The sequence below is a fragment of the Balaenoptera physalus genome (genome assembly GCF_965194825.1).
Source record: "Balaenoptera physalus genome assembly, chromosome: 15".
Taxonomy (NCBI): Eukaryota; Metazoa; Chordata; class Mammalia; order Artiodactyla; family Balaenopteridae; genus Balaenoptera; species Balaenoptera physalus.
The window spans coordinates 13,076,720-13,104,505 of NC_138894.1; the positions used below are offsets into that span (position 1 = coordinate 13,076,720).

General features: G+C 42.2%; 1 protein-coding gene and 1 long non-coding RNA gene across 3 annotated transcripts in view; one reads left to right on the forward strand and one right to left on the reverse strand.

Annotated features, from left to right (window-relative positions):
* BCL2L11 (BCL2 like 11) overlaps positions 1-27,786 on the forward strand; it is a 153,784-nt gene that overhangs the window by 69,657 nt on the left and 56,341 nt on the right. The window lies entirely within an intron of this gene.
* On the reverse strand, positions 770-25,947 carry LOC309643842. Its single transcript, XR_014254097.1, has 7 exons — positions 25,933-25,947; positions 24,603-24,687; positions 22,590-22,675; positions 21,196-21,268; positions 8,209-8,331; positions 3,947-4,216; positions 770-871 (listed from the first exon to the last, which is right to left on the reverse strand). It is a non-coding gene; the product is annotated as an uncharacterized lncRNA (long non-coding RNA).

Consider the following 27,786-nt stretch of genomic DNA (forward strand, 5'->3'; position numbering starts at 1 on the left):
CCTGTTTTGTCTGTGCTCTGGCAACCATGTGACTCAGTCACAGTAGGGGCCGGGCATTTGGGCAATTTCCATGTATTCGTTCAGCCCAGCACAGCAGGGGCTTCTCCGATACACCTTTCTGCAGGTGATAAAGTAAAGACTTCCTTGCCTTTACTTCCTTCCACCCCCATCGGCCCCACCCAGCTCTCTGGACCTCGAGTTCCTGCTCAGTCTGGCACTGGCCGCCCTTCCTGGGTAGATAGAAGGCAGGTAGAGCTGGGGGAAAAGATGGGCTGGCCAATGCCCAAGGGCTATGGTACCAGGGGCGCCATAGCTGTCCTGCCAATCGTCCCACGCCCACTCTGGAAGACCACCATTTATGCTACCTCAGAAACAGCAGCAAGTGGCAACATCCCTTCCAGATAAAAGCTGGATGGTGATGGGAAAAATGTCTGCTTGTAGGGCCACCAAAGGACTAGCCAGCCCAGGGTGGACACACATCTGTCCTACCTGGATGCAGATTGGAAGATCCTTAATCTCCTAGCCTAAGTAGATGCCCACTTTAATGTCCAGTTCTGAATCTGCCTGTCTTACAGCTGTGCTTTCTCCCCAGAAAATGAATTCAGAAAACATGGATGTGAAAACATTCAGAATATTCTCCGTAAGTGTGGTCGATCATTAGAGCCAGTAGGCTGGGTCTCACCCCACACTCTTACGTCTGTGCTGGGGGCGGTCAGGGGAGCAAGTGGCTTTCCTTGTGGGCTGCCTGCCAGAGAAGCTGGGTCTTCATAGTGTAGACTCACCAGCAGGTTTACTCCCCTGGGGTTCTTGGCTCCTTCAGTGTCTTGGTCATTTTTTTAAAATAAGAATTCACGTATTTCTTCTATGAAACCTAGAAAATAAATATATACAATAAGAAGGAAATAAAACATTATCAGAGATAGCCACTGTTGACATTTTGGTATATGTCCTTTAAAGGTTTGTGTAGATGGGGACTTCCCTGGTGGTTCAGTGGTTAAGACTTCGCCTTCCAATGCAGGGGATGCGGGTTTGATCCCCTGTCAGGGAGCTAAGATCCCACATGCCTTGCAGCCAAAAAAACCAAAACATGAAACAGAAACAATATTGTAACAAATTCAATAAAGGCTTTAAAAATGGTCCACATCAAAAAAATCTTAAAAAAAAAAGGTATGTGTGGATGCATGTAAGTATAGAAAGATAGATAGATAGATACATAGATAGATAGATAGATACATAGATAGATACATAGATAGATGATAGATAGATGTATGCAAAATGGGATCATTGCAGTGTACACATTAGGAAATATACTTCTTTTCCACTCAGCATTCTATTGAGTGGAAATAACTTTCCATGTCTCTGACCTCCTTCATCGATACTTTTCACAGCTGCATGGTACTCCACAAAATGGAAAACTACAGCATACTCACCAGTCCGTTCACAGTAACTTTTTAAGGTAAAGATACATGGCAGCTTTATACACAAAAGAAAGGCTGAATTAAAAGCCTTTTATTTAATTTTGTCCCAAATTTCTTAGGACCAAAAAATAAAAAAAGATGATAATGATGATCATTGGCTAATATACTTGTTCTTTGGAAGGTTCTAATTCTCACATTCAGTGATCTGGATCTGGAGAAGTGGGTGGCTTTGAAAATCTGTCACACTGTGTACCGATGCTATGAGTTCGCTAGTGGTCAGAGATCATTTTGGTCACCACAGAAAAAAGATGTTCACTCCTTCCTAAATCTTTTTGTTTAAACCAGTGCTTTGGTCTGATGCCCTCTCTGCTTCAGGGAACAGCATCTCTTGACCAGTAAAAAATCCTTTTGTGCTTTTAAAAAAGAACCTGACACTCCAACATGAACAAAGTGTTTTGTGTTTTGTCTCAATCTTGCCCCAAATGCACGCATGAAAAAGACCCAAGAATTTAGAATGAGTGAGAAGTAAAGTTTGGGCTTGTTTGGAAAAATACCTCTAAAAATAAAATATGAGTTTTTGAACAATAAAAGTATTGATAAAATCACACCTCTGAAGTAAAACACTCTAATCCACCCCACCGATGTTTCCTGTTTTGGTTAACACATTTAAATTGCCTTCTTCGCAATTTCCGCTGTAGCCCTCCCACCAACCTTCATGTCTGGATGGAGTGCCACACACACTGTCCAGTAATCTAGAGCTCCGGAGGTTCCAGAAGAGCCTGGAGTCATTGCCTGATGTGATGTCAACCTTGCTCAGCTATCAACCGTCTCAAGCAATTACCACCAGGAGCTGGACAGCAGGGAATTCAGCACAAACACAGGCCCAGGTGCTCACCAGTCTTCAGAAGAATTTTCAAAAAGTCTGGGAACCAGCCTATGCTCCGAGATTGGGCTCTAAGGGGTCTGCGGCAGGGGGCCCAGGCATTGGTTTGGTTCCTACTGGTTTAACTCCCCCCAGCAGGACTCTCGCTCTGTAATGTGATCCCTTTTCCGGGAGAAGAACGCTCTGCATCTGTGGTTGAGGGATTGTTTCTATGCTGTTGTTATTTACAAGTTATTTATAAGTTCCTACCTCTTGAGGTTCTCCCATTGGCGGGCCCTAGTCCCTTCAATCAAATGGAATATTTTGGTAAAGGCTAGCTTCCCCTTTCCAGGGCACGCAGGAACTCAGTGAATGGAGACCTCGTTGCAGTAACAATTTTAGTCAAGCTTTTCTCTAGCATGCTTGTCTCTTATCTCTACATGGCTTTTTATAATCTTTTATTTTGATGCCAACAGTACAATTACTGTATTACATTCACTAAAAGCGACTACACATCCTCTTTGGAAGTGGGCAGAGAAAAACTGCAGCTAAAGAAACATCTTTAAGTGTTCCCAAATAGATATAAATAACATAGTATGCTTATGTATTGTTGGTTTTTTCAGGGTAAAATAGGGGAAATATACTTGGTGTGGTTGATAGTTTCCAAACATGGCCACCATCAATTCATTCCTTCCTTTACGCACCGATTGAGATGTAGGATCTATTCCCCTCCCCAGCCTGGGGTGGTCCTGTGACTGCCTTGACCAAAGGACTCCTACAGAAGTGTGTTCTGGGACTTCCGAGTCCAGACCTTAAGTGGGCTGGTGGCTTCTGCTTACTTCCTTTTGGCCCTCAGCCTCCATGATACCAGAAGCTTGGGTCACATGGCACGTGGATGGGAACCAAGCACCCTGAGGATAGCTCAGCTGTGGTGCCAGTCAGCAGGCAGCACCGGCTGTCAGCTACATGAGGAGGGAGTCTTGGAGACTCCGGCTCAGCTGAGCCCCAGATAACTAGCCTCTTCTGCCAGGGCCTCGTGGAACAGAAAACCGGTCCAGTTGAGTCCAGTCAACCCACAGAATCATGAAAGATAATAAAATGCTGCTTTAAGGCAGTACATTTTGGGGTGGCAGCAATAGAAGAAAACAACAATAACAAAGAAAAGACTTGGTGCCGTGGCTTGCTCCAGGTTATGGCAATGGTGTTAATCAGGGTTCTCCAAAGAGACAGTAAGATGTATGTATGTATGCATATATGTAGGTAGATAGCTAGCTAGATGATAGATAAATAGATAGATAGATAGATAGACAGACAGACAGACAGATAGTCCAGAATCTACAGGGCATGTTGGCAGCCTGGAAATTCCAGCAGGAGTCAGTGTTGTAGTCTTGAGTCCAAAGGCTAAAACCTCAGGCAGAATTTCTATGTTGCAGTCTGAAGGCAGAATTCCTTCCTCTTTGGGGAACCTCAGTCTTTTCTCTTAAGGCCCTCAACTGATTGGATGAGGCCCACCCATGTTATGGAGGGTAATCTGCTCCGCCTTATTCAACGTATACTGATTTAAACATTAATCGCACCTAAAAAATACCTCCACAGCGACGTCTAGATGGTTTTTGACCAGACAAGGGGGTACCGTGGCCTCACCAAGTTGACACACAAAATTTGCCATCACAGCAGTGAAAGTTCCGTGAGATGCCCCGGCATTCAGGCCTGCACACAAGACCGTCACTCCTCTGTTATTGCTGCAAACGGCGAATGTGAGATGCCCAGGGCCAGCCGTGGGCCAGGCACCGTGGGAGAGCCTCGTTTCAGTCCCCTGAGTGGGGAAAGGATGGAGGATGCATCTCTTTCAGGTAAGCTCCTTGGTCCTCTTCAGTCGATGACTTTATACACCGCGGTCAGCGGTCTCCAGTTCCCTCTCTGCGTGACTTCAACCCTGAAAAGGGGGGAGAGGCTTTTGCTCACTTCTTCACCCAAAGATCTTAGAGCCCAGAATCTAAACTCACCCCTCAAAGGGAGACCAGATGGGAACTGGACCGGCCATTCATCGTAAAACGGTTCTTTGTACCAAATGGCCATTTTCACAATTCCCAGTTGCTAGTAATAGTGAGCTTCTAGAAGAGGATGCCCAATTTAGTTTTAAGGACATATGAATAAATAACTTTGCTTTCTTTTTAAGGACATCTGTACGGGGTTTGTAAAAATAGACAACTGATTAACTGCTCTCTCCTCTGGCCTGGCCCCTCTGCTTGTTCACGGCCCTCCCAACAGACTGGTCTTCTTAAAGCACAGATCTGATCATGTGATTCTCTTGCTTCAAATCCTTCCCTGGCTCCCTGCGGCTCATGGCAGTTTTCCAAAACGTGGTATATAACGCACCAGATGGCTTTAGGTGGCATAAGGGTGAATGTTTTTATTTTGATGGTTATATTTCTATTTTTCTGGTTATCTTCTATTTAGGACAAGTAAGATGGTCTTCCATTTTTGGTAGTAGGATAAAATTTATTTTTTAGTTGATTGGAAGAAGAATATTAGGTTGATAGTGATCTAGGTGGTGGCAAATGGCAGTAGTCATACAGATGGACTCAAAATGAATCTGGGGAGTGGCATGAGCCAGGGGGCCCAGGGGAATCTGCCTCCCGCCCTGCCTTCCTCTCTTCTCCTCTCTGTCGGGGACCTAGCCTTTTTACCTTCCACAATAGTAAAGAACCAACAACTCCCAGAACTATGCCAACCCACTGCCTGGAATGCTCTGCCCCCCATCCCATCATGGCCAACTGGAACACTCTTATTTATCTTTCAAAACCCAGTTTAGGAGTTGCCACTTTGGGAAGGCTTTTTCTGAATCCTCCCCTTCCCATGAGCCCTGGCAGAACTGACCCCACTGCTGACGGCCTAAAAATCATAACCTGTGGGAGAGGTCCTCAGAAGTTTGGGTGTATATAGCCCGGGAAGCTGTGGCTCTCAGGCTCTGAGGAAAAGACCCCTATGTCCTGGACTGTCAACTGACACTGATGCCCAAGGGCAAGTGCTACAACAGAGGAGCTTGGTTATTTCCTGCCATGAGCCCCAGGGTGGCTGCACCTTTTCTGAAGGGGCTCCCTCTCAACCAGTGTCCCGAACACAGGGCAAACATGACCCCTCATTTCCCTGACTCCCCTCCACAGCCCTGACTTATCCTCCCAAGAGAGTGAAGAGAGCCTGTGGGGTCTGTCCCCTGCCCTCTCCTCCCAGCCAGGGTCCCCCCTCCCCACTGTGTATCTCCCTAACAGCAGGGAAATCCTTTCTGCTCCCCCATCCCCAAATGGAATATCTACCCCTGCCTTTAATAAGCGCCCACATCAATCTCATTCTTTTCGCAGAGAGAAACCATCCTATTGTTATCACCAGCGAGTGTGGGTGATGGACGGGGGAAGGAGTTTGGACTAGGGCTGTGTCTTCCCCATGGCTTCTTTCTGTTTCAGTGGAGCAAGCTGGGGAGCGCTGGGCTTGATTCCCCTAAGTGGGATGGAGACAGGCTTCTGGTGGTTTCCAGTTCATGTACCCTGATGGGCAGCTGGTCTCAAATCTTCGTTCTGTTACTTACAGTTACACTATCTGGGATCAGGTACTTGGCTGCCTGTCTGTGAAATGGGCATATGGAATGGACGCTGGAAACTCCTCTGTATGCATGGCCTAGCTTTCTGTCTGGCTCGGCCCTTTCCCCCACTGCAGGGGTGGGACTGTCAATCAAGGGGGTGAGCCCATAACCCAACCGACCAATCAGAAAGCCCCGTGCCTGAGCTGCAGTGATTGGCCCTGGCATGGCTCAATAATTTGGGGATAACTGGTATGGACCCTGGGCCAGAGAAGGTCTCTTATTCTGAAATCAAGAAGTCAGGAGCAGGCAAGAAAGTGGTCCAGAGAATAAAGTCAGTACAGAGAAAAATGGAGTTGAAGAGAGAGAGGGAGAGAGGGAGGAAGGGAGAGAAGGAGAAGGAGGGAGAGATTTGAACTCTAGTTTTGAAAAGTATTGATGAAGGAGGTCAGGGACATGGAAAGCTATTTCCACTCAACAGAATGCTGAGTGGAAAAGAAGTATATTTCCTAATGTGTACACTGCAATGATCCCATAGTCGAATATCTGAGGCATCCCTTGACCTCCCCCTGCTTCAGTGTCCTTATTGGCAAACTGACGTACAGGACTGTTGCAGGATCAATAGCGGCTATTGTCTCTTTCTTCCTCAACACTATAAACTTCTTGAGAACAGAGATCATGTCTTATGAATCTCTGTTTCCCAGTACCTGAGAGCATATCTCACACATAGTGCTTATTAAATGTGTGGAGGATGAACAATATTTTCTAGATATTTTTAGATATAACCATTTATATGGCAGGCTGCCATGATTTGTTGCTACCAAATTCAGTGGACAAGTCTGTCTTCATCTGGTTTGACACAACTGACCACACCTCTTTTCTGACGCCCTTTATTCTCTTTGCTTCCAGAACACCACACACGCTTTGCTTTCCTCCTCCTGCACTGACTGTTCTTTCCTAGTCTTCTTGGCTGCATCTGTTGCCTCTCCTCTAAGGGCTGCCCTGTCCAGGGTTCATTTCTTACCCCTCTTTCTTCTCTATGCACAATGTCTCCCTGGGTGATCTCATCCACTCTCATGGCTTTATGTTTACAATCAGTGTGTTCATGACTCCTGAATTTCTATATGCATCCAGAGTCCATGCTCATATATTCCATGGTCTACTCTACTTCTATTTCAGCAGGCATTTCAAATTCAGATTTGTCCCAAACGAAGCACAAGATTTTCCCAAGTCTGATTTTACCTCACTCTTGTTTGTCTTGGCTTTTCAAATTTCTGAAGACAAAATCCTACGAGTCAGCCTTGGTTCTGCTCTGTATCCTCACTCTCCACATCTAGTTCTTCAACAAGTCTAGTTTGACTTTACCTCTGAAACAATTTCTGAGTGTCTCCACTTTTTTTTCATTCTTACTATCACCACTCAAGTCCAAGACACTATCGTCTCTTGCCTGGGCTACTGCAGTGGAGCCTAGACTGGTCCCTAAGCATCCTTTCTTTCTGTTTTTCTTTTTTTTTTTCTTTTCCATTATGGTTTATCACAGGCTATTGAATATAGTTCCTTGTGCTATACAGTAGGACCTTGTGGTTTATCCATACTATATATAATAGTTCGCATCTGCTACTCCCAAACCCCCAGCCCAACCCTCCCCCACCCTCCTTCCCCCTTGGCAACCACAAGTCTGTTCTCTATGTCTGTGAGTGTTTCTGTTTCATAGATAAGTTCATTTGTGTCATACTTTAGATCCTACATAGAAGTCATATCATATGGTATTTGTCTTTCTCTTTCTGACTTACTTTGCTTAGTATGATCATCTCTAGGTCTATCCAGGTTGCTGCAGATGGCATTATTTCAGTCCTTTTTATGGCCAGTAATATTCCATTGTATATATGTACCACATCTTCTTAATCCATTCATCTGTCGATGGACATTTAGATTGTTTCCTAGTCTTATAAACATCTCTTCTTGAAGGATCTGATCATATCTCTCCTTCTAAGCAAAACCCTCTCTTAGACTAAAGTCTGAACTCTTTACCATAGCCTAAAAGGTTCTATGTGAAGGGCCCCTGCCTGCCTCCTTGACTTCATGGACAAATGGGTTTATTTATAGGGAAACCTGGAGGATAAGGCCAGTGGGGAATAGTGACCCGGCAGTAGTGCGGAGCAATGAACGGGTGGTCATGGAGAGTGGTGGTGACCCAGCAGTCATGGTAGGGCAGCATGCTGAGCTGAGCAAAGCATGTGGGTCCTCTGGCCTGGGTTCAAATCCTTGCTCTGCCCTGTCCCACTGAGACCCGGGGCATGTGAGCTGCTGAGGCTCTCTGAGCTTCATCTGTAACATGGGGTGATACTGACCTGTGAAGTTTGCTGGAATGGTTCTCTGACATAGCATCCTTTTCAGCACAGGGACAGAAATGCGGTCAGTGGTCTCTTCCCCCTTCTCCCACAGATACAAAGTCCAGTGGTTCCCTGAGCATGCTGCAAAACAGAGGTGAGGTGCAGAGCTGATGAGGGGTTCTGTAAACCCAGGCCCGGGGGCGCTCTGCCCCTCCTCCCCACCGCACCATGGTGTGGTTAATTCTAGAAAAGGCTTTGTTGAAGCACAAGATTTTCTGATAAGAAGTAGACTGTTGCTTTAGATGGCTATGCCCAGATGGGGCCTCCTTAGTGACAAGACTTGACACGTTTGGGGTGCCAAGAACAGCCCTTAGATCTGGGCCCCTTCACAGCAGTTGGGTTGGGAGTTCTGCTCAGGGAAGCACAAAAGGGAAGGAGAGACTGAACATGATGTTGGAATCATTCTTTAGTGAGAGCAAGATCTCCCCCGGAGTGCAGAAAGAAAAATCTGAAGTTAGGAACTGACAAGAACAGAAAAGAAGCATATTTTATAGATTATTTAAGGGCAATTAAAATGAAGACTATGGGATTTTTTAAAAAACAAACAATTTAGGAGACAATAGTTAGTTCCGAGACTAATGTAGTTGTAGGGAACTCTAGTCTGTGGTCAGCTGTAGGTACTTTCCACACCCATGAACCACCACATGGACTTAACCCCAGCAGAGCTCAATTTCAGATTCTCTAAACCGAAGAGAAAAGCCCCGAGTTGGGTTAACTGACAGCCACATGCTAAAGACAACCCAGATCTGAAAACAAACAAAAAAAATGTGTGTGGAAACAACCACGTTCTGGTGGTTTCTAACGTAATTATTGTTTCTTTCTCACGGTGATTTGCATAATGTTGCAGAGGTGTTGTCAGGTAGGCTCCAACACCTCTGCAACATTAAGTGTGCAGATTTTGTGTGCACCTGTTTGCAGACCAGATAGAGTACAGTCTTATGAGAGTAAAGTCCTGCTACTTTCCACGGCCTTATTTTTTTTTTTAAAGCAGCTTCATTGCAGTATAATTGACATACAAAAAACTGCACATATTTAAAGTATACAAAATAAGTTTTCACATATGCATACATCCATGAAACCATCACAACAATCTGTATAGTAAACATCTCCATCACCCCCTGTACGTTTGTAATTTCTCCCAGACTTCCCTTCTCGTTCCCCTCCATCCCTATTTGTTTGTTTCATGTCACTGTAGGTTTTCATTTTCTATAGTTTTATATAAATGGAATATACAGTATGTAGTCTTTTTTTTTTGCCTGACTTCTTTCACTCAACATTATTTTTTTAAATTGATACTTATTTTTTATTGAAGTATTGTTGATTTACAACATTGTGTTTACTACTGCTGTACAGCAAAGTGATTCAGTTATACATATATACATTTTTTTAATATTCTTTTTTATTATGGTTTATCATAGAATATTGAATATAGTTCTCTGTGCTAAACCGTAGGACATTGTTGTTTATCCGTTCCATATGTAAAAGCTTACATCTGCTAATCTCAACCTCCCACTCCATCCTTCCCCCCACCCCCTCCCACCTGGCAACTACCAGTGTGTTCTCTGTGCCTGTGATTCTGTTTCTGTTTCATAGATAGGTTCATTTGTGTCATATTTTAGATTCCATTATTTCTTTCTTTTTTATGACTGAGTAATATTATATGGTATACATGTACCACATCTTCTTTATCCATTCATCTGTCAATGGACATTTAAGTTGTTTCCGTGTCTTGGCTATTGTGAATAGTGCTGCTATGAACATAGGGGTGCATGTATGTTTTTGAATTATAGTTTTGTCTGGATATATGCCCAGGAGTGGGATTGCTGGATCATATGGTAATTCTATTTTAGTTTTCTGAGGAACCTCCATACTGTTCTCCATAGTGGCTGCACCAACTTACAATCCCACCAACAGTGTAGGAGGGTTCCCTTTTCTCCACATGCCCTCCAGCACTTGTTATTTGTATCAACATAGTTATTTTTGAGATTTATCCATATTGTGTTTATCAATAAATCATTTCTTTCTTTTTTCTTTTTCTTTTCTTTTTTCTGAGACGTGGTCCATTGTACAGATGTACCACAATTTGTTTTTCCATTCATCTGTGGATGGACATTTTGGTTGTTGCCAGTTTGGTGCTATTACAAATAAAGCCTCTGTGAACATCTGTGTACTAGTCTTTGTGTAGACATCTGCTGCCTTTTCTCTTGGAATTGAATGTCTGCGACACGTGGTAAATGTTTAACTTTTTGAGAAGCTTTAAACTTCCGAAGTGGGTGTATCATTTTACATTCCCACCAGCAGCGTATCAGGATTAAGATCCTCCACATCTTCTCCAGCACTTGGTATGGTCAGTCTTTTTAACGTTAGCCATTCTGAAATATGTGTAATGGTATCATATTGTGATTTTAATTTGCATTTCCCTAATGACTAATGATGTTGAGCATGTTTTCATGTGCTCATTGCCATCCATATAACTTCTTTGGGAAAATGTCTGTTCAAATCTTTTGTCCATTTTATTTTTAATTGGGCTATTTTCTTACTATTGAGTTTTGAGAGTTCATTATATATTCTAGACATAAGTGCATTATCAGATATACACGTGGCAAAAATTTTCTCCCAATTTGTGATTTGTCTTTTCTTTCTCTTAATAGAGTCTCTCAAAGAGCACAAGTTTTTAATTTTGATAAAGTTCCACTTATCATTTATTTTTTATGGATTGTATATCTGGTGTTGTAGCTAAAAACTCTTTGCCTAACTCAAGATCACAAAGATTTTCTCCTATGTTTTTCATCTAGAGGTTTATAGTTTCAGATTTTACATTGAGATCTATAATCCATCTTAAATTATTTTTATATGATGCATGTTATGGACTCAAGTTGATTCTTCTGCACATGGGCATCCACTTGTTCCAGTGTCACTTGTTGAAAAGGCTGTCCTTTCTCCATTTAATGGCTTTTGCACCTTTGTCAAAAAGCAGCTGTCCGAGTGTGTGTGTGTGTGTGTGTTGTGTGTGTGTATTTTGGGTATATGGCACATAGAAATACAATAATATTTTATAGTGTCCTGTGTCCTGCAAGCTTGCTAAATTCACTTTTTAGTGCTTTATTTGTAGATTCTTGACAACTTCATACATACATAATTATGCCAACTGTGGCTCTTCACAGTCCATGCCTTTTATTTCTTTCTCTTGTCTTTTTGTGCTGCCTAGCACGTCCAGTACTATCTTGAAAAAGAGTAGTGAGAACAGACATCCTTGCCTTGTTCATGACATTAGGGTGAGAAGATTTCACCTTTCATCATGAAATATGATATCAACTGTAGGTTTTTCATAGCTGACCTTACACAGGATGGAAAGTACTTTTCTGTTCTTAGTTTTCTAAATTTTTAATCAGGAATGGGTGTTAAAATGGGCCAAGTTTTTTCTGCATCCTATAGAGATGATCAAATGATTTTTCTCTTGTAGTTAATACAGTGACTTGCATTGATTAGGGTCTGCATATCAAACCAACCTTGCATACCTGGGATAAACCCCATTTGACCATGATGTTATATCCTTTTTATATATTGTTGGATTAAATTTGCAAAATTTTCTTTAAAAATTGTTGCATTTTATTCATGAAAGTTACTTGTCTATGGTTTTCTTTGCCTGGCTTTGGAATCAGGGCAATGCTGGACTCATAAAATGAATTGGAAGTATTCACTTTGATTTTCTGAAAGAGTTTATGAGGATTGTTATTCCTTCTTTCCTAATGTTTTGTAGAGTTCACTTGTGAAGCCATCTCAGCCTGTAGTTTTCTTCATGAGTACACTTTAACTACAATTCAGTTTATTCCATAGATAGAGGGCAATTCATGTTATTCTTATATTTTAAGTGAGCTCTGATAATTTGTGTCTTTAAAGGAATTTGTCCATTTCATCTATGTTTTCTAATTTATAGGCTTAAAGTTGTTCATAATATTTTCTTATTATCCTTTTAATATCTGTAGAATCTGAGTGATGTCATCTTTATCATTCCTGATATTGAGTAATTTGTGTCTTAATACTTTTTTCCTGATCAGTCTGACAAGAGGTTTTTAAATTTTGTTGATCTGCTTAAAGTACTAGCTTTTGGTTTATTGACTTCTCTTTATTGTTTTTCTATTTCATAGATTTTTCACTTTGATCTTTATTATTTCCCTTTTAATTCTTACTTGGGTTTGATTTGCTCTTCTTTTTCTGCTTTTTTCAAGTGTGAGTTGAGGCCATTGACTCAAGATCTTTCCTTTATTCTGAAACAGATATGTAGTGCCATAAGTTTCCCTCTAAGCTTACTATAGTGGCATCTTGCAAATGTTGATATAGGGTGTTTTCATTTTCATTATGTGAAAATAATCTTTTTTTTACCTTTTGATTTATTATTTGACCAATGAGTTATTGAAAAATGAATTATTTAGTTTCCAAATATTTGGAAATTTTCCAGATACATTTCTGTTAATGATTTCTATTTTAATTGTAATTTTTTTTCAGAAAACATACTTTTAATAACTTGAATTTATTTAAAGTTAAGCATTGTTTTATGGCCCAGAATATATTACATCTTAGAAAATGTTCCAAGTGCCCTTGTAAAAAATGTGCATTCTGTTGTTTCTGGGTGAAGTATTCTATAAATGCCAAGTAGCTAAATTTTATTAATAGTATTGTTCAAGTCTTCTACATCCTTTCTGATTTTCTGTTTACTTGTCTATCAATTATTGAGAGAAAGGTATTGAAATCTGTAACTCTAAATGTGTATTTATCTATTTCTCCTTATAGTTTTGCCAATTTCTGCTTCAGTATTTTGAAGCTCTTTTATTAGATGCACATACATTTATTTAGGATTGTTATGTTCTCTTGCAAAATTGAGCCCTTTATCATTTTGAGATGTCCTTCTTTATCCCTGATGATATTCTTTGCTTGAAATCTACTTTTACATTTATATGGCCACTCAGATTTTTTTAATTAATGTTCACATTGTATATCTTTTCCCATCCTTTTTCTTTTAACCTATTTATACATTTCTTATAAGTAGCATGCAGTTGGAACTGCTATTTAAAAATATCCAATTTCACAAACTCTGCATTTTATTAGAGATATTTAGAGCATTTACATTAAATGTAATTATTGATATGATTAGGTTTAATCCTGTCATCTTGCTATTTTTTCCAAAAATTATCCCATCTGTTCTTTGCCCCCCACCCCCTTACCTTTTCTCTACCTTCTTTTGGATTAATTGGATATTTTTATGACTAAATTTTACCTCTTTTGTTGCCTTATTTGCTCTCTCTGTTGTGTTATATTAGTATTCCTTAGTGTTTATAGAATACATATTTAATTTATCAGGTCTACTTTCAGGTGATATTATACCCCTTCCCATGTAGTAAAAGAAGCTTACAACACGATACCTCCACTTCTCCCCTCCTGGCCTTGATTTTATTTTTGTCATTCACTTTACATGTACATATATTTATAAGCATCATTCTAATCATTATTATTTTTGTTCAAATAGTCAATTATGTTTATAGTCATGCTTACTTTTCTTTATTTCCTCCCGAGGTCCTGAGTCTTCTGTTATCATTTTCTTTCTGTTTAGAGCACTTCCTTCAGTCATTCTTTAAGGGTAGGTCTTCTGGTGACATATTCTCTTAGTTTTCCTTCATCTGAGAATGTCTTTATTTTACCTTTATTCCTAAAAAATAGTTTGACTTCCTGTTTCCAGTTCATCATATAAGGAGCTTGGAAGTCATCACTCTGTCCTAACATCAAGCAAAAGGCAGAGCAAACTGAAAAATCAACAACTCTTAGATTTTCAGAGAAATGAGATCACAAGGCAAACCACATCTCCCCAAATTGAAAAGACAGAGAAGCAAATAGTGAGAATCACTTCTTATGGGAGCAGATATTCCTGAGGGAGCAGAAACCTCTTCAGGAACCAGAGCCAGGGTAAGAAAACCTGAATTGCCGGAGGCTCAGTGCGGACAAGTCTTAGGGTCAAAAACTCCAGGGAGACCCATCATAGGGAGCCCACACACTTTTGTAAATATTATCTCCAGGAACTCAAAACAGGTTTTTACAGTGAACATCAGAGAAAAATTCCCTTGTTTTTCCATCGGGGGATGGAAAAGGAACTATTTTAAAATAAGTCAGAACATTCTGTTCTTAACAAGACCTGCCCTCAAGTGAAATTATTTTACCAGAGCCTAAACTATTAGGGTTTTATCAGAGCCTAACCAACCTGGGCGAAGGGAAATACCCAACTCCAGGCCACTCTAGCCATCCTGTCCCATGTAAGGTCGGGGGTGAGGAGGGGGAGAGAGACTGGGAAGCAGTTGTGAAGTTCACAGTTCAGAGGCACAGGATCACTAAAAGACTGAGACCTAATCACAGGACCATAGAATGCTCCCCTCCCCCTACACCTTACCTCTTACTACCACATTACTGAAGACCTATTTATCTCAACTTGTTTTATCTAGTATATCATGCCTGGCTATCAAGAAAAAATTACAAGGCATATTAAGAGGAAAAAAAACACCCCAAAGCCCACAGTTTGAAGAGACTGAGCAAGTATCAGAATTAGATTCAGATATGGCAAGAATAGTTTTGCTGGAAGTAGAATTCTTTTGAATTTTACAATTCTTTTTGAATTTTACAATTCTTTTGAATTTTACAAGTAAATTCTTAATTCTTTTCTATCAGTACTTGTAAAATGCTGTACCACTTCCTCCTGGCTTCCATGGTTTCAGATGAGAGATGGCTGTCATTTGAATAGTTTTATAAGCAATACCTTACTTCTCTTTAGCCTCTATCAAGACTTTTTTCTTTGTCTTTAATTTTCAGAAATTTAACTATAATTTGCCTTAGTGAGGATTTCTTTGGCTATATCCTGTTCAGGATTTGTTCCAGTTTTTGAATCTGTAGGCTTTGCCTTTTGTCAAATTTGGGAAATTTTTAGCCATTATTTATTTGAATAGTTTTTTCAGCTGCACACTTTTTCTCCTCTTTTCTGGGATGCTCATGGTACCAATGCTAGATCTTTTGTTATCATCCCACAGATCTCTCAGACTCTGTTCATTTCTTTTTTCAGCCTATTTCCTTTTCTATTACTAAGATTGGGTCGTTTCCAGTTATCCATCTTCAACCTCATTCATTCATTCCCTGTTGTCTCTGAACTACTATTGAGCCCATCCTTTGGGTTTTTATTTCAGTTATTGTATTTTTCAGTTTTATCATGTCCAACTGGTTATTTCTTTACTAGCTTATATTCCTTCACTTAGATTTTCTAGTTTTTTCTTTTGTTTCAAGAATGTTTTAAATTGCTCATTGCATAATTTTTATAATCGCTGCTTTAAAACGCTCTTCAGAATATTCCAACATCTGAGTCATCGTGGTGTAAGCATTGGTTGATTGTCTTTTCTCATTCAAGTGTGATTTTCCTGGTTCTTGGTGTGACAAGTGATTTTTTATTATATCCTGGTCATTTTGGCTACTATGTTGTGTGACTCTGGATTCTAGTTAACCTTCTTTTTTAGCAGGCAGTCACCCTGTTTAGGTATAGTGGTAGGTTGTGGTAGGGGTGGATGTTTAATTCCCCCCTCTCAGCCCAGCTGGTACCTTCCTGATAAAAATGGAGCATCTACTCACATCCTCTTGCTGACACTGAGGGGAGTGTAAGTTCAACCCCCTCTATGCCCTGTTGACACAGTGTCCCTCACACAACTTCATTCTACCTTGTTGCTGCCAGGTGGGGATGGAAGCTCAGCTTCTCTCTGAGCCCTGCTGACACCAGCTGTAGAAAAGCAGAGTTCCAACCAGCACCACCCCACACTGCCTCAGTCAGTCTTGTTGGTGCCAGGTTGGGGGAGGAGGTTCAGCTCCCTAATGGACCCTTCTAGTGCAACCCCAGCGGGGGACTTGGAGTGCCGCCTGCTTCTGCCATAAAGGGAGTGGACCATGAGCTCCCACTCAGCCTGACTGAATCCTCTGAGCAGGATCGGGGGGAGGGGGGAGGGGGCACAGGATTCCATTGGTGTTTGGCTTAAGTAGGGCAACTATGATCAAACAAGAGTTTCTATTGTTATGTCACCTTTTACTGGTTCTTTAGCTAGGGAAGCAGACTTTTTGTAGAGCTTTTTTGTCTGTGCCTGTTGACAGTTTTGGGTACCCCATCCAGGATGTGTAGAGGACAAAACAAACACACAAACACAAACTTTTCTAAGAAACCAAACAGGGAACCCACTGCTGTGCTGTTCCTCAAGTCCTGCGTCCCTTAGGTAGTTCACTTTATTCTTTCAGACCCTTTTCAGAGTCGTGTTTTGTTTACTATGTTGTGTTACATCCAGAGATTTTTAGTTGTAAGAGGGTAGGACCTGGGGGGAATGGGGCTACTCCACCTTGGCTGGGACTGGATGTCCTCGAGGATCTTTTAAAGACATTAAATAATAAGATAAAATTCCTATGTATTTACTCATGTATTTACCATTTCTAGTACTCTTTATTCCTTTGTGCAGGTCCATATTTCCATCTGATGTCATTTACCTTCTGCCTGAAAGACTTCCTTTAAACTTTCTTGCAGTGTGCATCTGTTTCTGAAGAATTCTTTCAGCTTTTGTATGTCTGCAAAAATCTTTATTTCTTCTGCATTTTTGAATGATATTTTTATTGGATATTAAGTTCTAGGTTGACAGGTTTTTTTTCCTTTGTGAATATTATAGGAGAGATGCTTATCCTATGAAATTATTCTGAGAGTAATGTGAAATTATTATGGGAAATCATGTGAAGTAAGCAATCACAGATATATAAAATAAGAAAACTTTACACCTAGGAACTAGAAGAAAATAAAACTTTTAACTATTTTTTCCTTTGTGTGGTGGGACTATTCATTATCAATTTTCTTTCTATTTTTCTAGGGTTTTATTTTACCCTCAAGATTTTCCGCAACATGTACAGCTTTTATGATGGAAATGGTTTTATTATATTAAAAAGCAATGAACAGATATGCTAGGACAGGCGACTAAATTAAATATGGTGAAAAGTCAGGGAAGTGAGGAGATTGACCGTGAAAAGTACAAGAGCACTTTTTTTGGGTGATGGGAAGGTTTTGTATCTTGATAGGGGTGTGAGTTACACAGACGTATCTATTTTTCAAAATTTTAATGTTAAGATTTCATGCATTTCACGGTATATAAATTTTACTTCAAAACGCAAAAGAACTGTATGCCTATAAATTAATTTGTTTGAGATGGGGGTGGAAGGCAGATGAAGGCAGAAAGTGGATAGTTATCGAAGGCAGTGATAGATACACCGGGGCCCATTAGACTCTCCTGCTTTCTTTGCATTACGTTTGAAATTTTCATGATAAAAAGTAAAGACAAATGCATAGTCCCTCTGATCTAGAGAGGATGCTGACCACTTTCTTCATTCCTAGGAGAAACAAAAACAAGGAGGAAATGAGAATAAATTGTAAGAGAGAAAGTATGTAGCTCAATTAGGAAGATATTTCATCACTAGGAAAACCTCTCATGCAAAGAGCGTCTTAGTACCTGATCATCTTTAACATTCAATCTTTATTGGTTTTAGTTACAAAAGTAATATAAACTCAATGTAAAATAATCATACATTAGAGAAAAGCAAAATTTAGAAAATGAGTTTCCTCTATCTTCACAGCCCCCGAGATCATGACTCTCAATGGTTTAGTAAGCCATTCAGATTTTTTCATGTATATGTGTATGTGTATGTGCCTGTGGTTGTGTGTGTGTGTGTGTGTGTGTGTGTGTGTGTGTGTGTTGATGGAACTGGTGTTATAGTATATCTATTATTCTGCTCCTTCCTCTTTTTTGCTTAAGCATTCTGCTTGGAGATCTTTATAAAACAGAATAAACAGCTGCTTAGAAGCAGAAGTTAAAACCAGATGAAAAGGAAGGTTCTTTCTCTTTGGAGTCCAAGAATGTGCCAATTTTATACACATTTTAAGCTCTGACATGATCTTAAATATGGATTTTTACCTAAATACATAATTTTACATGAGTAGTATGCTTTTTATCTAAGGACACACACACAGACACACACACACACACACACAGACACACACACACACACAAACCAACAAAGTGACAGCGGTGAAAACAACCCCAATAGTGAGATCCTAAGGTTCCATGGTGGTTGCAGGCAGCTGGGCTCTGTGGCTGGGGACCCTGCTTAGTGGAATGACTCAGCAAAGCAATGGCCTGGGAGCAGAGAGGAGGCTGACCAAGATTAATTGCTGTCAGGAGGAACATTCTTTTCAGCTGGCTAATCGCTCTCTTAAGATAATGAAAGTATTTTAGGTTCCTCTTTGTCCAGATGCAAATAAACGGGCAAGTTAAAGTCACTCCCAGTGCAAAAGAGAGCGTAGAACACACATAATGAAGATGAAATGGTTTCCCCCTAATTTTGCATACTTTCTTGTCTGCGCTTAAGTCTAAAAGATATTTGCCTTCACCAGATTTACATTCAGATTTGTTTCTCACTTTGTAGGTTGACCCTTCTCCGTTGCCCCACAGATTGTCAATTTCAAATATGATGCCCCTGATTTTGTAGCACTGGCCCTAAAGAATTTCAGGCAAGACCCAAGAATAAGAACCTACGTGTGGGGGTAGGGGAGTGATGAGGTGCCCCTCGTAGGATAGAACTCTGTCTTGGGGTTCTTTGTATCCTACAAGGCTTGGCTCTAAGGAGCCCACAGTATCTCCATACATGCTTTCTGGTTGATAAATTTTCTCCGTAGGGATTATTTAAGACGTGTTTTGATGTTTCTAAGAGCTAGCTGCTGTGACACATGGTGAGTTGAGATGGGACAATGTCAGATCCAGTTGCGGCCATGTTATCACACCCCCGTGCTTTGCATAAAGCCTCATGCGTTCACTTATTCATCCATCTATTTATTCAGCTGCCTCTTTCTACACAAAATTCTGACACTAGGCTTTGGGCTATGTGTGTGCCCTATGCACCTGGCCTAGTGTCTCCTTCAACTTGAGCCTGCTCTCTTAAGACATGATCATGAGTACATCTCAAAGCCATGCTCCACCCTTCTCCCACTGGAGGACCAGGATGCCTCCTCCTGTTCCTCCAAGCCCAGGCATTGTGACTGTCACTGCCCATGAGAACCTCAAAGCTCCCTGCCTGCCGCCCCTCACCCATCCCTTCTCCTTGGCCTCCTTCCTCACCGGTTCCTTGGAGCCTCTCCAGTGTGGAAACCGTCACTTCCTCAGGCTCCCCCTGGGGTCCTCATGGGCCCATGCCAGATTCGTTGAGAGACTGCCCATTTTAGAGCAAAAGCCTTCCCACACAGGCCTTGTGTGAGATCTCCAACCTTTCCCCAATTAAGGTCAGCTTATCACATCCCCAGACTTCTTAAGATCCCAAGAAAAAGCAGTATAGCAAAGGCCTGTCCTCGCTTCTGTGCCCAGCCTGCACCCTGCCTTGTCCAAACCAAAGCAAAAGCCAGCCCTGGGAGGTCGGGCTACCCTGCCTTTCTTGCCTGAAAGGCTTCTTCCCGCCCACCTGAAGAGGATTCTCAGTTGTCTTTTTTATCTCCACTTGGCAACCCTCAAATCTCTAAAAAAAAATGTTTGTTGTTATATCACATTATACCAAATTTGAAAAAGAAAAAATAATCCCCCATCGCTTCCACCCCCAGACACAACCACAGTTATCATTTTGGTGGATTGACTCAGATTCCACTTTGCTGTGAACGTTGTTTCACTCGCTTGTCATCCTTATATACACACACAGACTTGTGCCCTGTTATTGTCACAGGCACTTTTCCATGTTGCTACGTTGTTCTCACGGTCATCGTTTCAATACCTAACACAATATTAAAACGTTTGTCATGCACTATAATTTGAACACTTGATACATCTGTCAAAATGACAATTAACACTCTAATGAAACTTTCCTCCATATCTTGCTTTATTTTCTTTGGAGAGAGGGTCATGAACTCTTGCAAATCTTGACAGATAATGATAAATTGCTCTCTATGGGAGACTGTACAAATATATACTGTCAAGAGCAATGTGTGAAGATAGCAGTTTTACCATATCCTTCCCAACATTACAAATTGTCATTAAAATGTTAATTTTTGTTAGTGTATTAGACCAAAGCACAGTCCTTTATTGATATTTCAATTTGATGACTAATGTGAATGTTGACTGATTTTCCGTAGATTAGTTAAGTCACCGTGGCTCCAAGCCAGTTAAGTACCTGCAGTGTTTCCCTTTGGTTTCTATACCTTGGAAAGCTATTTTTCATAGAATTTTGGCAAGCTCATTACCTCTGGCCATTGACGCCAGGCACGCCATGCATCGCAGAGCTTTGGCAGACTTGTCACTTCTGACCACCGATGCCAGGAAGACCCAGCTTTGTGTTTACTTGGAAGTGGCTCTTCCCCCTCTCAGGAAGGACTAGGCAAGGGTCCTGTCCTGTCATGGTGAGTTAGGTGCCTGTCTCCCTTGGCTTGAGGAATTGGCCTGTGGCACTGGACTTGGGTACCAGGTGCCACCTCCTTCTTGGCTGCCCTCTTGGTGACACCTATACCTGAAGTGGCCAATGGCTACTGGTCTGGGAAAGTATTCCTGGACTGTTTGGTCACAGGTCAGTGACATCTAAGGAGTGGCCCAGCAGCGAAGCCCCTCAAGGACTGGTGGCCTCACCAGAGAAGGCTCTAAATCATATGGCCCCTCCAACTGCCACCACAGCACCATGCTTGTCCTCTCAGTGCCCGGAAGGCAAGCCAAGAGGGGGCCAGAGTCTCTCTAAGTCAAGCATAATGGGGCAAAAGGGGAGGTCTTGGCACATAAACTGCGCCCCTGCCTTGAGGCAAAGCCAAAAGCACTTCCTGTGTGCAATCAACAAATGTTTGTGGCACCTTTATGCTGTCCAAGCACCACTGACTACCTTCACAGCAGGACAGACCCTTCCAGAAGAACCACCTTCACTTGCCACGGCGGAAGCCTCCTTGAGCAGAGTCCTGGGGAGACAGAATGATGGAAATTACATCTTCCCAAGTAGGAGGAAGGCTGTACTTCCCCCGATTGCCTTGGTCCTCAGAAGTTTCTCAGCCAAGTTGTAGCACCCTTGGACTTTTGGGTTTCCCTGTAGGGGTCCCTATCTCTGCCTCCTGCACAATGTCAAGGTCTCCACTGAGACCTCATGAGCTGAGAAGCCTGAGATTTCACTCCTGTCTTTATCAAACACTTTTGAATGCCTACCATGAGCTAGACTCTGGAGAGATGAAGCTGAGTTAGACCAGGCCCACCCTCTAGAAATTCACAGACAATGAAGTCCCTCATCAGAGTAATGTGGGCTGCTATGGGCTGCCAGCTAGGCACAGGACACCTAGCAGGGGCGGGGTTCAGGCAAGTTGCCCAGAAGACATGGAGCCTACATTGAACTGGGGAGCTGGAGAGAGAAGATATTAAATTACAAAAGGCCCTGTGTGCTTGAAATGTCATCTCGAAAGCTCTGAGCCTCATAGTGTCAAGCCACGGGAGGTAGGGTATGGCTAACTTTGCATTAAGGAAAGATTCCTTTGGCAGCCGTGTTGGGTGTGGATTAGAAGATTGGAAGGCCAAGGGCAATGGTCTTACCCCAAGGAGGGAGTGATGACTGCTCGTGCCCAGCCTGCAGCAGTGGGATGGGGAGAACAAAGTGGCTTTCAGAGGCATGAAAGAGGAGACTCTGCCCAGCTTGGATTTGGTGGTGGTGGGAAAGGGAGCTTGCTGGCTTAGACAATGGACACATACTTGGGGGACAGAGAATGAGTTCACTTTGTAGGTGTTGAATTCTAGACACCGAGGAGACATCCAAGTGTTGTCCTGAGCTGCCCAGAGCATGGCCCAGGGCAATGACCTGAGACCCCATAGCAGCACAGCAGAGGTGGTTAAGTCCATGGGTGGGTGGGACCAACCAGGGTCTGCTTATAGAACAGGTGAGTCCTGAGGCCAGAGCTGGGCTCAATGACCTCTAAGAAGGCAACAAGAGAAAAGGACAGCGCAAAAGAGATTGAGAAGCCCTGGCCAGAGCAGTTGGACAAAAAAGAGTTTCTGGAAGGAGGTATCTACTATGTCAAATGTTACAAGGAGGTTAGGAAAGAAAAAGATCAGGAAGTGTCTACTGGTTGGAGAAACGGTGAGTATCAGTAGATGGTCCAGGAAACTTGGCTTTGAAAAGAAGTCAGGATGGAGAGGGGGATATGAGGTCATGAGAGAGGATGTGTCAAGGTGGGAGATTTCAGTGCATGTAGATGCATGGAGGGTTTCTTTCCATTGCAATGCGTAGACATACAGCACCTTTTCTCTCTTGCAAAGGAGGGGTCAGGTTTCTTTCACAACAGCTTCTGAAGCCTGCTTGGCTCTGGAAGGTGAATTTCTCCCATCTGTGTGTGGAAGCAGTTAAGTAGGATAGAGTGAGCGGTGTTCTATAAGAAAACACAACAGGAGTGATTGAAGAAGGACCAGAGAGAGGGAAGAAGCATGAACAGCAAAAAGGAGGGGCTGAAAAGGGGAGGACCCAGCGGCATGCCTGGAAGAAAAGGGGTGACGTTGGCAGAGCTGGGTTGACTGGCATCCCACTTGAAGTTACCTGCTTGGCCAGGTAACCTCAAACCTCAGTAAAAGTCGGTCATGCCCAAGTACTTTTTGAGAGTAGAGTTCAGAGGGCTTAATTAGGGATGGGGGTCTTAGATCAATGTGGGGAGAAGAGAAGAAGACAGCACTAAGAATCAGAGTGTGAATGAGGGGGAGAATCCAGCAGCAGAGGTTACAAGGTACCAGGTTAAAGGCTGGTGTGGCCACATCATATCCCAGCCCAATTCACTGACTGTAACACGAAGCAGGCTAGAAGGTATGGGAGCCCCGGGTACCTGATGCGTGGCTTCCAGAGGGGAAGACCCAGGAAAGACAGAGAGGTTGAAGAAATAGGTCAATTTGCCAAATAACCAATCACCATTTACCAAAGGCCAATTAATTGAAAACTAATTTGTTGAAAATCCATTTGCTGAAGAACCCATCTCCCTGGTGAGTGATCCCTGGAATTCCCCCAAAAGTTGTTTTGCTCAGTTACTTTAAAAATTATAGAAATTTGTGTGCTATGGTTTCTACAACACTGAAGATTTTCCTGTAGGTTTGGTTTGCTTTTTCACATATGTTCAGTAGTTTAGCTTGGTTTACAAGTTTTCAGGTGTATTTTCACCAGATATTTCCCTGTGGATTTCTCAGTCCATCTCTGGTAAATGTCAATCTTACATGGGTTTCCATATTTCAGAAGCAGGGCACTTCTTGAATGCCCATTATATATATATTTGGTGCCAGTGGATGGATTTTCCCTCAACTGCATTTACTGTCAACTCTAATTTAAAGACTTGTGCCTAATTTGGACTAAAGCTCCCACTTTGGGATTTTGCCATTGGGGAAGTTGTCATGGATATGTGAAAATTAACATGCAGAAGAAACATTTATTTGGCTGACTGCCAAACCACTTTGAAAAAAAAAAAAGAGAAGTTGCAAATTGGTGTAAAATTACGCTTGAAGGGCAAAACTATCTTTTCTGCAAACCAAAGGTTAAAATTTGTAAAAGGCTCATGCATTACCAAAACCTTTTCTAAGTAATTTTTGAGAAGTAGTCAGCTTTAGAAATGTGAATCACATACCCATAAATCCAATATAAAACAGTGGTGGAGAAACCAAAAATAAAACTTCTAAACTAGAGAAACACCAACAGCCAAAATGTTGAAAGGCATCATTAACGGCTTTTGAAACTTCCTGTGCAACACCTATTATGACACATTTTGTAAGTAATTAAGAGAAATACGTTTGGGGGGATTTGGCAGTCTGTGGAATTGGTCACTCGGCAAACTGATCTTTAATAAGTTGGCTTTTTGGTCACAGTGAGATTTGGCGTTTGGTAAATGGTCTTTCAGAAAATGGCTCTGTTTCTGCAGTCAAATGCTCTACCTGCGAACTCTACCCCCAAATGGCTCTGTTTCTCAAGAAGAGAGTGAGAAGGAGGCTGACGGAGAGACTTAGCTTGTTCTGAAAAGGGGGAGGGATGTGATCCCAAGACTTAGATTCTGCTGGAAAGGAGGGGAAGGAGGAAAGTAAGGTTATGCACAGAGATGGGCATGAGAAGAGTTAATTCCAGAGGCATGGAGAGTGGGTCCTTTTGCTGAAAGGGGTAAGAATATCTGAGGTCAGAGAGTCTGGGAGCAGGAGTGCCTGGGGCCTTGAAGAGAGGAAGCAGCTCGCTGGGCACAGGGAAGCTGGTCCAGCTGGGACCGAACCAGAGAAGCTCCGCCGCACACCTACCAGTGTGATTTCTTCAGCGGTCCTCCACATCCTGGGTGTGACCAGCTGGATTGCTTTTGGGGTTTGGGGTTTTCCTGGGCAGGTGCTATGGGAAGATAAGGGAGGAAGAGATTCAAGGATGATGGAGGGAAGGATTAGAAATGAGAAGCCCTAGAAGCCAAGATGGTCATGAACGCAGAAGCAGGGGAATGTGGCCGGGCGGAACCGGGGTCAAAGTGTGGTGCAGTGTCTACTGAGAGTGAAGCAGCTGGGGAAGTGGGGAGCGGGTGGGAAAACTGGAAACGGAGTTAAGACTCTGAGGTGGAACAGTGCTGGGGGCACAAGTGTCTCCTGTGGCCTTGGGGTCACTGGAGGGAGTGTGAGGTGGGGGAGGGACATTGGAGCTCAGATCGATCAGGGGACATGGGAGGCCATGGCATTGGCTGAGTCAGCCACAGACTCTGAAGTTGCCAGAGTGAGATGTGAGAGAATATTTAGTGCTGTTCTCAGGCCCAGCTCCAAGCGCTCCTCCTCACTTCTGCACACGCGCACACACCACCCTCACCACCGCCGGCTCTGCTGCTGCTTCCACCACCACCATTAACTCTTCTCCCACAGAGAAGAAAGGGCTTTTAAGCACTCCTCCTGGCCTCCCCCTCTCCCCATCCCTATGTCCTTCCTCCTTGTCCCTGCCTGGATGGCAATTAACACAGTCAGAACTCTGGAACCCGCCTCTGTTTCTGGGCAGACATGGCCATTCATCCATGAGAGAATAAAATTAATCTATTTCTGTCTTTGTGCTGCCCCGACTGTCTTTCCTCCCACTCCCAAGGGACGGCACTCCCACTGCCCATGCTCCTCAAGTTCCTTTCCATCCTTCACCCTCCCTGTCTGCCCCGGAGGCAGCATCAGCCCTCTGCTGGTGACGGTGCACCCCTGGGGAGCCTCTGACCTACATCAGCTCCTCATCCTCTTCTCGGAGCTCAGCCACAGCCTGGAGTGCAACAGTGACTCCTGGGGTTGTGGACTGGAAAGCCCTATTAAAATGCTAATATGGCATCTGGAAGGGGTAAAGTATTAAAACAGCACTGAACATTCAGTTCTGAGGCTTCCTCCTGCTTTGAGCAGTCTAGGGAATGCAACTCACAGGGCCGTGCATCACATAGTGAATGACATTTCTAACCTGTCCTACACCTGCCGTGATCCATACGAAGCTTCCCCTGCTCTCACGCTGAAGGCCAAGCACCACCCAGGGACCCCCAGGCCTCAGGGATCTGGCAGCTGCCACTGCCCAGTGTCATACAGAAATATAACAGGAAAATCTCAAATACTTAAAAACTAAACAACCTACTTCCAGATAATCCATGGTTCAAAGAGGAAGTCTCAAGGGAAACAGACACCGGACTGAATGAAAATGAAAATACGACACATCAACATTTGTGGGATTTTTAAAGCAACACTTAGAAGAAATTTTATACTGTTAATGCTTTCATTAGAAAAGAGGAAAATTTTCAAATCAGTAATCTAAACTATCACCTCAGGAAACTAGAAAAAGAAGAGCAAAAATAATCCCAAAGCAAGCAGAAAGAAGAAAATAAGAAGATATGAACAGAAAGCAATGAAAGTGAAAGCAAACAAAAAAACAAACAAACAAAAAAACAAAAAAAAAGAGAGAAAATTCATGAAACAAAAGCCAGTCCCTGAAAACATCAATAAAATTAACAAACCTCCAGTAAGACTGACCAAAAAAGGGAAAGAAGACACAAATTACCAATATCAGGAATGAAGCAGGAAAAATCACTACAGGTTCTGCAGACCTCAGAAGGTTAATAAGAAAATAGTATGATACCTAGGAATAAACCTACCTAAGGAGACAAGAGACCTGTATGCAGAAAAGTATAAGACACTGATGAAAGAAATTAAAGATAATACAAACAGATGGAGAGATATACCATGTTCTTGGACTGGAAGAATCAACATTGTGAAAATGATTATACTACCCAAAGCAATCTACAGATTCAATGCAATCCCTATCAAACGACCAATGGCATTTTTCACAGAACTAGAACAAAAAATTTCACAATTTGTATGGAAACACAAAAGACCCCGAATAGCCAAAGCAATCTTGAGAAAGAAAAACGGAGCTGGAGGAATCAGGCTCCCTGACTTCAGACTATACTACAAAGCTACAGTAATCAAGACAGTATGGTACTGTCACAAAAACAGAAATATAGATCAATGGAACAGGATAGAAAGCCCAGAGACAAACCCACGCACATATGGTCACCTTATTTTTGATAAAGGAGGCAAGAATATACAATGGAGAAAAGACAGCCTCTTCAATAAGTGGTACTGGGAAAACTGGACAGCTACATGTAAAAGAATGAAATTTGGACACTCCCTAACACCATACACAAAAATAAACTCAAAATGGATTAAACACCTAAATATAAGCCCAGACACTATAAAACTCTTAGAGGAAAACATAGGCAGAACACTCTATGACATAAATCACAGCAAGATCCTTTTTGACCCACCTCCTAGAGAAATGGAAATAAAAACAAAAATAAACAAATGGGACCTAATGAAACTTAAAAGCTTTTGCACAGCAAAGGAAACCATAAACAAGACAAAAAGACAACCCTCAGAATGGGAGAAAATATTTACAAATGAAGCAACCGACAAAGGATTAATCTCCAAAATTTACAAGCAGCTCATGCAGCTCAATACCAAAAAAACAAACAACCCAATCCAAAAATAGGCAGAAGACCTAAATAGACATTTCTCCAAAGAAGATATACAGCTTGCCAGATAACACATGAAAGGATGCTCAACATCACTAATCATTAGAGAAATGCAAATCAAAACTACAATGAGGTATCACCTCACACCAGTCAGAATGGCCATCATCAAAAAATCTACAAACAATAAATGCTGGAGAGGGTGTGGAGAAAAGGGAACCCTCTTGCACTGTTAGTGGGAATGTAAATTTATACAGCCACTATGGAGAACAGTATGGACGTTCCTTAAAAAACTAAAAATAGAACTACCATACGACCCAGCAATCCCACTACTGGGCATATACCCTGAGAAAACCATAATTCAAAAAGAGTCATGTACCACAATGTTCACTGCAGCTCTATTTACAATAGCCAGGACATGAAAGCAACCTAAGTGTCTGTCGATAAAAATGGATAAAGAAGAT